This window comes from Montipora foliosa, chromosome 7 (assembly GCF_036669935.1).
Source record: "Montipora foliosa isolate CH-2021 chromosome 7, ASM3666993v2, whole genome shotgun sequence".
Taxonomy (NCBI): domain Eukaryota; kingdom Metazoa; phylum Cnidaria; class Anthozoa; order Scleractinia; family Acroporidae; genus Montipora; species Montipora foliosa.
The window spans coordinates 1,319,196-1,330,493 of NC_090875.1; the positions used below are offsets into that span (position 1 = coordinate 1,319,196).

An 11,298-nucleotide genomic window follows, 5' to 3' on the forward strand; every position below is an offset into this window, starting at 1 on the left:
TTTTTATGTCCAAAAGAGTACAGATAATTGTTATTTAATTCCAGTTGACAATAAAAATCGATTTTGGATTAAACCACCTTTTAAAAGTACGCATCAACTTTAAATAACGCATCCGTAAAAATAACAAACGGTTTAGTGCCCAAGGAAAGAATTTGTGGAGTAACTTCTTCCACTAAGTATGAATTATTACTGGTATTTTGTTTTGTCGTTGTCGTTTTCTTTCGCTCTCCTTTCGTTTCTGTTCTAGACATTAGTCCTCCAGGGATCATGTAACCTTATCAGAGCGTCTAAAGATATGCCAAAAATTGCAATACACGGAAAAAGCAGCTCTAGGCAAATTAAAAATAAATACTTAGCTTTAAGTTTATATCCCTCCGATGCATGAGTAAATAACTGTGTAGCCACCAGTGTGGACCACAGATATCATGATATGTCAAACTGGATTGAAACCAGCAAAAAATGCGGAAAGAAAACATCTTTCAAACCATTTTCCACCTGGATACCTTGTTTTGACAGGTGTCAATTGATCAAAACATGGATGTCCAATATCAAAGATGTATGCTGTAAAATAGCATGATACTGGTCACATTGGCATACATGGAGAGGTGGACGTTCGGACGTACAGGAATTTGGCCGTTGGCAAAACCAGGATCGGATCGGATCGGATCGGATCGGATCGGACCGGACCGGACCGGATCGGATCGGATCGGATCGGATCGGATCGGATCGGATCGGATCAGATCGGACCGGACCGGATCGGATCGGATCGGATCGGATCGGATCGACAAAACCCGGACTGGTTCAATATCAAAATTCCTGCCAATAGACACATGAAATCCCTGGGTCACCAGTTAAGGTTACTTCCCACCTTCACGGGTGTCCTTCCGGAAAAAAGTTCGTACTCGCGTTAGTTTCAATAAAATCATAACAAACGATACATCAGAAGAAAGCTTAGTAAATGTAGTTTATGATAAATATACTGCTTTAGCGAGTTTTTCTTTTGGTAAGTGTTAGAATTGGCGCCGGTAAGACGTGAAACCGCCGAGGGTTCTTCTGTTAAATTTATCGGGTATCGGATGCCGCTTCACGAGCAAAATGACTTCACAGTGTTGTTATTCACAAGCCATCAATCAACAAAAGCTTGTCAGGAGATTCCGATATTTAGAATAATTTCTCATGGCGTCCATTTACACAACATACCTCGCATATTTTTGGCTACTCCAACCCTAGATGCGGATATCTAAACAACCAATCAGAATATTGAAAACGCCTGAGACAATTTCGTTGATTGATGGCTTGTGAATAACAACACTGTGAAGTCATTTTGCTCGTGAAGCGGCATCCGATACCCGATAAATTAATTAGAAGAACTCTCGGTGGTCTCACGTCTTACCAGCTCCTGACAATTGAAAGGAAAACTCGGTTACACTATATCTGTTGGCGTAAACTACGTTTATTAAGACTAAAAACAAAATAAGTATGCAAGGCTGGTTTTACGGCTGTGAGGATATATATTGTTTGTTTGACCAATTTTCGTCAGGCACGGCCTGACTCCTTCAGGGAGTTAAATCATAACTCGTACATAACTCTCTGAAGAAGTCGGGCCGTACCCGACGAAATATTGGTCAAACAAAAACTATATATCCTCACAGCCGTACAACCAGCCTTGCATAATTATTTTGTTTTTAGTCTAAATATTATTTGCTGGTCAGATCTCCCAAGATCCGGCACTTGTACTTTGTTCAGCTGGCCCTTGCATACAAAAACTGTCCACATTTATTAAGCTTTCTTCTGATGTATAGTTTGCTATGATTTTATTGAAACGCAAGTACGAACGTTTTCCGGAAGGACACCCGTGAAGGTGGGAAGTAACCGTCTATGGGCAGGAATTTTGATATTGAACCAGTCCGGGTTTTGTTTTGTCGATCCGATCCGATCCGATCCGATCCTGATTTGCCAACGGCCCAGGAATTTCTTCTTTCTGAGAAATGATTAATTTAGGCCGGTAGCCAGGTTTTTAACCTCAGGGCCTGGTTCCTCGAAAGCAGATTAACTTAATCCAGGATTAGCGTGGTGAAAGTTTCTTTTGCTTATTTTTGTTTTCCAAGATTGACGTCTTCTCATGCTAAGTTTTGCCGAAAATCTGTGTTGAACAGCATTTGGGCGTAGAGAAATAAACTGCTTGATTAATTTTTAATCTGGGATTAGCAATAATGGGCTTTTTAGCAACCGGGCCCAGAAAAAGATCTGTTTCATCGTATGAACGTGGGAGCCAAAGGGCCTTTGCTGGTACGACTTCTAGGTGACCCCTTAAATGGTCTTAATGACCCCCGACTTGAAAAAATTGCCTGGAACGCTGCAGTTTAATACCATCCATGTCCCTTTCTAGTCTTAATTATGGAGAGCTCCACTATGAATGGGCATACATGAAGGGTTTATGAAAACGGATGAAAACGTGTCATGAAATTGCGATTTTCTCAGCTGTGACTTCAGGGTGATCCCCTTTTGTCTGAGGTATTTGTTGTTTACATTTATTCTATTCAGATTTACCTAATATCCCGCTACCTTTGTTCGCATTCGGCGGTGTTTTTCGAAGAAGGAGTCTACGGTATGTGTATGTTGGAATATGCAAGTACAGTTGTAATAAGTGTCAGTGTATTTCAGTAGTTAAGCTCAGATTTATTTCGTTTCAGTGTTATTTAGTCACCGCGGTTTTCGTTTTTAAATCATTCATGTTTGTAGATATAGCTGATTCAGTTTTTGTTTCCCGTGCGTGTATCTAATCAGTGTTAAAAATAAAATCAACTCTCCGAGCCAGTACAATAATGTATGTCGCTCGTATGTCAGCAGTTTGGCTTCCATCTTCCTTCACATCAAACCTAATACCCAGTGTCGTTCGATGTAAGCTTACGGTATAATATCGTTTGTGTTTATGAATCAGCAGCATTTTAATACACATCAAGTCGATACATGTGAGAGAAGATTACTATTTTTCTGCCGAAATGACGAAAATACGCCTGCTGCCGCTGACATCAAAATTTGTGCAGAAATCGTTGACAAGCAACGTACTTGAAGGACACCTTTAAGTTGTATTTATTTTGCATTTTAAGAGTCAAGAGGAAAAATGGTAAGGGTGTAGAAAGGGTTGCAGAGCAAGGAGGACAGTAAAGATCATGAGGTACATGAATTGTTCTTCTAGCAAAATGATATCTGTAAGGGAGAAGTGATCCTTGCACTGATCTGACCCCAGTTGTTCGAAGGGTGGATAGCGCTATCCGCTGGATAACTCAATTGAGGCTTCAGTGGGATTCAAGGTGGAAAATTCCCATCAAAGTGAATTAAACCGTTGATTATGATCATTATGAAATAAAATACCTGGCTAGTTTTTATTTATTTTGATGTAGTTGTTTGTTGAAATTTAACTTCACATGCACAAAAAGGAGAGTTACAGTGTACTACTCTTATCCTATAACAATCAAAAGTGAAATCTCTGAAAGAGGTACACTGTACTATCAACCCTATACTATCTTACCTAAATGGTTGAAAAGGCTACCTAGGGGAAGGGAGTTTTCGTAATCAAAGGAAGGTTATGCGGGGAATTGAAAGGTCTGCTAGAGGTCAAGTGCATAAAGTTTACTGCAAACGGGAGAAATGGAACTTGTGCTGTCTAGTGTCAGCTTTTTGAACCCATAATTAAATTATTGACTATTCTGTAATAGTTGTAGTAATATAGAATGTGAACGAAATCAGGATTAAAGGGCATGCGTAAGATTTCTGACTAATAATAATAATATTACAATATTGGTTGGAAGTATGCAACAGACTGAACAAGACACTGGTTAAGAGAGACTGTTTAATGGCTCTATAAAACGTTCTGTTCTAGTATTGACATTTTGCTGTTCAAGAATAAACTGCAAATCCCACGCCTGTTTATTTGCCAACTTGTAATGTTTAAATTATCGTTTGGTGTTGTGGTGTAGACTTTAAAATACTGTTACTCATTACAGTATAAAATAGGTGCATGGTTGATATCAACTATAGTAAAATATTTTAAGATCAACGTCTTGCTGCTATGGTGTGTTTGTTCTCACATCAACATTTTGGTGTTGTGGTATATACATCATGGAATAGATGCCTGGTTGGGTGTCTTGACACTTGCAGACTGCAGACTACACCTAAATCACAGTTATTGAAGGCAAACAATGTATAAATATATTTAAAAAGTTACTTATGGATATATACAATTAATAATTACAATACTAATGATAAAAAAAAAAGAATTAAAAAGAAATAAATTCAGCTATGTCCTTCTTGTAATTATTAATAGTTCCCTTTGTAAAGGCAACTTTCGTTAATTGGATTTTACCACATTTAAGTGCTGCTTTAAAAGAGTCTAGTTTCTCTAATGTCCTAGTTGCCCTATCAAGTGAGTTCCAAACAACAGCAGCTCTAAAATAAAAACTATTTCTTTGGCAGTCTGATTTTATGCCATTAAGGGCCAGAGAGTACCCTTCCTTTTAGATTAAGTAAAATAGATAAAAGGGAGTAATCTATCATTCAGACCAAACTTAGTCTTGCACACCTTGGTAGCCAGCCTACGTTTATAAATATATCCTACAGTCTCCCAATTGATATCCAAGACGTCACGATCTAAGACGTAGGGAGATAAATTTTGAATAATTCGTCCTGCTTTGATGTGCAAATTCTCCAGTTCCTTGAATATAGATACTGAGCAATTTCCCCATACTCCTCCTATGCAGTAGGTCACTCTTGAAAGCACAGGTTTAAAATATATTTCCTCTAAAAGTTGTGTGGGAAGAAATCTTATCCTTTTCAGTGCTTTTAGATTATAGCTAAGTTGCATTGGTTCTTCCATGTTAATCTACTATCAATAAAACCCCCCAGCATTTTTACTTAGTATGTATATTCAAGCAACCTTTCCCCACACCTAATGGCAATAAAGGACCCACAAATTTTTGTTTTTGCACTACCGGGTATCATAACAAGTTTCTGTTTTTTCCGTGTGTAAGGTGAGTCTGTTCCTTAAGCACCAGGGGCCGGCTGCTGGAAGCTTGGTTAGCGCTAACCGTTGGTTAAGAGGTATCAAAACCTATAGGTTTCCATGGTATTTAACGCTGGTTAGTGCTAACCATGCTTTGAATAACCCGGGCCATGTGTGGATCTCATCTTGAATGTTTGAAAACCTTTTAAATGTCATTGGTTCAATAACTAAAGATGACAGATTATGCACTCTGCTGATTCCAACATATGTTACACCGAGTGTTGATTCCTTTTTACCTACAGCTATCCAGGCTCTGTCTAAGGTCATTCCCTGACTTTTATGGATTGTCAATGCCCAAGCTAGAGTTAAGGGCAATTGTTGCCTTCCGTGTACAGTATTTGCAATGTTTACAGTAGCTCTTATTGATGGAATTGGAACGCAATATGGCATGTTTCTCATTGAAGGGCCAGACTACATTGTATTTATCAAACTCAACAACTACTGCTACACGTGCAGGCAATAAACATGGTTGATGATTGGTCTCATAAATAATACGTACTAGTGTTCCTGTGGAGCCATTACAGAGACTTCTTGTTTGCCAGAGATTCATTGTTAGCATGACTTGAGCACTTTTAGCAAGGATCAGTTTTGGCTGCAAATAAAACATTTCTTCAGCACTAATTTTCTTGGATAGCTCACTTGACTGACTAGCATGTATCTAAGCTATAGGTTGTTTCAATTTCAGCAAACAGGCATAGTTGCATGTTGCTACTTCTGCATTGGTATAGTATGTGAACCATCTTTAAATTGGTCAATATCTGACACTTTTCGAGGTTGTCTTAACAACTGTTTCCAGTCATCTTGAGTTGTTTCCCCGTTACATAGTCTCAATAACAACTCTCTAAACAAAATTTGATCATGGTTGGAGCCAATCACTCGTTGAATAACAGAAAGAACAATACGAACAAATATTTGATGATCATTATAGCCTTGTTCTCCTGTAGCTGTTGACAGTTTAGAATGGTATAAAGTCTTATTACCAACCGGAGGAAGTTGGGCAGGATCCCCAATAACAATAACTGAATTTCCACCAAATAATTTGTCTGATTGCATGTGCCTGTCTGTGACATCCGTCTATCCAACCCATTGTAGTTTGATCAAGCATGGAATATTTATCAATTAACAAAATGTTCTTTATGCAAGAGCCTTTCTTATACCTGTATTCTGGAATTTTTTATTTCATTTCAAGCACTGTAACAGGTAAACTACATGTATGAATGTGGTACTGTAGAGTTTTAATGATAACAGCAAATGCATACATGTAGCTTCCTGTGCACTGAAATATCTTGTCCAACTGTTTTCATTATAATCTTTTTCATCGCGTTCTGTGATCCAATTGACAGTACCATTGACATTGTTTATAACGGAGTTGAAAGTACTAGTTAGCATTGGTGACCTTGGTTCACCTTTTGCTCTGTACTTTGAAAGACAATAATTGATCATCATTAATGTATAGAATAATTCTATACATTAATTTTATGACCATCAATTATTGCTTGAATATCACTGTTTGCTCTCCAACCTTGCAACTGAAGTCTTCGATTGTAATTATCTTTGCCTTGAGTTGTGGTGTTTTATCCATAGTTTGCACAGGCTCAAACACTAATGTTGTCTCATTACACAGTTCAAATGGATACTTAAAGTGACATTGCATTGTCCTTTCCTGTGTGACATCTTAAACAGTACATAATGTATTTTGTACTACAAAGTGTGTGCCACTGAACAGTGTTAAGAAGGTCTACATGGTCACTATCAAAATCAGTTATCTTGGCATGTTGTCTTTTGCAAAGGTGAATAGTGGGCTTAATCTAGAGTTTACATACTGGCAAAGTTTGCTTGCAGCATTTTTGGTATCTATTATACAACGTAAAAGACTAGAATCCTCTGATTCATAAAAAGACGTTTCTGCTAGTTTTTAAATCTTGTTGCACCCTGGTGTGCCAATATGCTGAACTCCCAGTAATGCTTCCCACATGTCTAGACAATTTGTCATAAACGACTTCTGATGTGTTATTTCTTTGTATTTCTGTTAATGTCAGGTGTGCCTCACCAGGGTTCTGCTTTAAGAAAACACTTGACTACTGTAGAGTCCATTTTCTTTGAATTACATGTAATTGTAGAGCCCAATAAGATTTAACCTACTTGTAAGATGTGATATAAACCTAAAATTAAATATGTCATTTACACATTCAGCAAATTTTAACAGATGCTGAATTTTACTGACCAAAGAAACTTCTCTTTAGAAAGATTGATTTGTCAGTTCACCTTTACCATCTGGGAAAAAAGTTGGAAAAGCTAACGTGGCAAGGAATGGGGTGGTATATTCATTTAGAGGATCATCTCCAACATTGGGCCAACTAGGTTTCTCTGAGGCAATTTCATTTTGAATTCCTTCATTTTCAAGTTGATGATATTCAGTTTGAGGTAGCAAACAACTTGTTACTGTTTCTGAATTAAACAAGTCTTCAATCCTCAACATCACTGTCATCCGACACATGGTCATCACCTTCATCAGTAACAACAGTGTCTGTGGCTTCCAGATCACCAGGAATTCCATTGACTGGTGAAGAATTTAATGAATCTGAATCAAAGTTACATGTAATTTTTGCATAATGAGGATAATGCTTGTTTGACATTATTTCTTCCAACAATAACATCTTTTAATTTGCTATTACTACTCCCACTCATAGTTACATGTACCATGATAAGTGGGATATTCTTGAGGTATCTGGGCATTGATTGGGCTAACTCTGTCACTTTGTGCATTAAATTTATACAGTGTCCTGAATAACCATGCTGACTTCCTGGCTTTACATACATGTACACTTTTATGATTGGAAGGGCACAGCAAATCAGCATCTTTTCCGTTTGTGTTAAATCTTGCAGCTCTTTGGGGACAGTGGATGGTATCATGTTATTGCCAGCAGAAAAATTGTTGGGGAGTACCCTTATCAGCCTTACACTCTATGTGGTTGGTGATTTTGGTTTGGACTTCAAGGGCCATGCTTCATGACTTGTTTGGCACTAATACAAAGTGAACTGACAGTCTTTTGGAAGTTTGATGTATGTTGTTTTGGACTTTTACAGAAGAAAGGTTGTCCATATTGATACTATGCTTCATTTTAGAATTGATAGGTGACTTGATACAGTAATATCCAGAGCATGTATCACAAATGTCTGCTTGATTGGTACAAACCTTGACAACAACATTATAATGCACACCAGGTCTACATTTATTTTTGCAAATATATGGAAAGGGCTCCTTTATTTTGAGGAACGTTTTCCCCAAACATTGATCTTGAGAACTTTTGCCACTTAAAGCTTGAAACTACTTTGGTGTACCCGTAAATGTTCATTTGCAACAACAAAGACACTGTCAGAATTTCTATGTCTGTTCCCCAAACATTGTGCTTTTTCATCCCAGTGTGATCTAAATTAATAATCATATAAAGAGCTGTTTGTGTGAGGTTGCAGTGCACCCTCAATAGCCATCATATGTTCCACTATCCTTTTTGTTACAACATGTTGACACATGTACATTTGTCAGCCAGTAACTGAACATGAATTGCATGAAATGAACAATTGCCATCCCCTTCTATGGTTTGCCAAGTTGCTGTGGTGTATGTACAGGTGTATTTGAGAAAACTGAACAGGGGTAACAAATGATGGCAAATTCTCCATTGAACATCTTAACAATCATTCTTTTGTATCATGTGGCTTAAAGAGGAAGGAAGTTTTCGATTGTGTTGTTAGCTTTTCATAACTGACATCTTCTCTGATCAACATTTTTTAGCTATTTTGCATGTTTTTTTACCCTGTCTATCACCAGTGTTTCACCTTTGTTTATAATTTTGCTTACAACTACAAAGTAATCCAGCCTTAAAGTTTGCTCTACATTGCCTTCTTTCACAATAGTTGAAGCTGCTTGTTGGAAAATCAACCACATCAGCACTTACAAATTTCTAATTTCTAAAGAAACGTGTTGATAGAGGTTGTTAATTACCACCGTGAACAATTTCTAAAGCTGGCGTTTCAAGCGTCAGCCCTTAGTCCGAGCGAATAGACGAATGTGGGGTGCGGGTGCGGAAAGAGCTTTGCCATTGGTGGAAGTATGGTAACATGAATTTGTGAATAAATTAATAGCATGAGAGGCGTTCATTGATTCCGTGGGGATAGAGTGTACCTAGTTGAAAGATGAATTTTTGTTCCAGATTCTTACGGCTTTCTGTGCTTCGGTGGTATAAACTGTAAGATAGGCCGCAAATTGTCATGTTTTGGTGGGAGTGATTGGGAAGATTAAAATGACGCCCAACTGGTTTTGATGTGGCTGTGTCATTTTTTCAACATCTTGTTGGTGTTCGTGAAAGCAGTCCGCCAATCTTCTCCCTGTTTCAACACGTTTGATAAACCAAATTTTCCACATCAGCACTTCATGAACAACAGCATCACAATTCAGCTGTATTTTGCAAATAAAGGGCTCCTATTTGATGAACACGGATATTTGTTCTACAAGAAAATAAGTAAATGGAATTGGAGTTTCTAGTATTATAATCTCACTGAATGCATCACGAAGGAGGCCTTTCTTAAAAGAAAACATAAAGTTGCCAACTTGAGATCGATAAATATCACAACATTCAGAATTTTCAGCTGCTTGAATATTGGTTCAGTATGAGCATCAAATGCGCTTTTTGATATGATCCTTAAAACCTTTTTCTGAAGTAAAAATATGCGATTTAGATTAGAAGGATAGGTCGATCCCCATCCTGATATGCAGTAAACAAGATACTGTAAGGATAAACTAAGCAAAAATACAAGGTTCACAAAGAGGAAATGGGAAGGCAAAAGCTTGCTTTATAAATTATGCCAATAGATTTTGATATGTTTCTAGGCACAGTAGCAATGTGTGGTTTCCACATTATCTTGTAGAAATATAGTAGTGTTTGACACTGTATTGACAGAATTATCTACCTCCTTTACCTCTGATTTCTCTGATTTGGTGTTTTTGATTTTCAAGTGTTCTTTTTAAACCATGAATTTTGTTGCCATCAGTACTCAAAACAGTCAGCCCTGGTTTTACCTCTACATCATTTGCTTGCCGCATTAAATAAGGGGTGTAAAACTGATTAAAAATACGTTTGTGTCAGCCATAGATGATTCATTTGCATCTTATCATAATTGTGAACAGCAAGTGAAAAGCTTTTATGTAAACCACGAAGACCATTGTACACCAAAATTTGCCTTTAAAACGTTTTTTACATTCCACATATTTTAGAAATGTAAAATGCATACCTACAGCCGCTATTTACTGCTCTAAGCTGTATATTAAGAGCTGACCTTCAATGGGTAGTGGATGGCCAGTACTTTTTGTGTCCATCTGTTGAGAGGAAAATATACTCCTGTTATTTAACAAAACCGCCATGTGGACAATGCACTTGCAAACTGTTAAACACAATATCAAAATGAGGTGTATATCATACCACATGCGATCAAGTAAGTTATTGAACGAGGTGTGGGAAATTAAGACACCATATTATCAATTTCCTAAGTTTACTTACCTTGGGAACATACTGACAATCTCTCAATCGTAATCTGAAAAGGAATAAAAAATTTAATGTGAAAGCAACCATTCATATAATTTTTGTCATAAGGTTAAAAGGACCAAATCAATTTTCAGTGTAATGATTGCTGTGTAGAACACAGATACCGGGACATTGATGACAAGCTTGTGAATGATGTAAGTAATTGAAATTCAATGGGAAATGGCCACGAAATCGACCATATCAGGGCTTTCAATAAAATTTTGAGTAGGTGTCTACCCATAGAATAGGCTGCTGTGGGAATAAGTCAGCCAGAAGGCTGCCTCTCCTAGGGGGGTTTGGGGGCATGCTCCCCCTTAAAATTGTGAAATCTAGAAGCTTGGAAATACAATTTTCAGCTTTCTGGGCATCAAAATTAGCTAAGGTAATGACAAAATATTTATAAACAAAAGAAACTGGATTTTAATTATTACAAAACTTTCAGTTCATTCAAAGGCAATGAAAGAGTTAATAAAACAAGTGGAACATAATAGCACTTATTTAAACAATTCAGACTTGCCACTTTGATGATTTTAATACATACATACATTTATCCTTACTTTATTACTTTCCCTAATGGGGCTTTTCCAAGACAATATCCTAAATATATACAATATACAATACAATAAATAATGCACAAGAAATATACAATACATAATA

General features: G+C 37.2%; 1 long non-coding RNA gene across 2 annotated transcripts; it reads left to right on the top strand.

Annotated features, from left to right (window-relative positions):
- Nucleotides 1-2,470: 2,470 nt before the first annotated feature.
- On the top strand, nucleotides 2,471-8,906 carry LOC138010651 (uncharacterized). Of its 2 annotated transcripts, none has more exons than XR_011124521.1 (3): nucleotides 2,471-2,608; nucleotides 3,111-3,178; nucleotides 7,842-8,906. It is a non-coding gene; the product is annotated as an uncharacterized lncRNA (long non-coding RNA). The 2 variants fall into 2 exon arrangements; XR_011124522.1 differs by having other exon boundaries at nucleotides 7,949-8,906.
- Nucleotides 8,907-11,298: the final 2,392 nt, after the last annotated feature.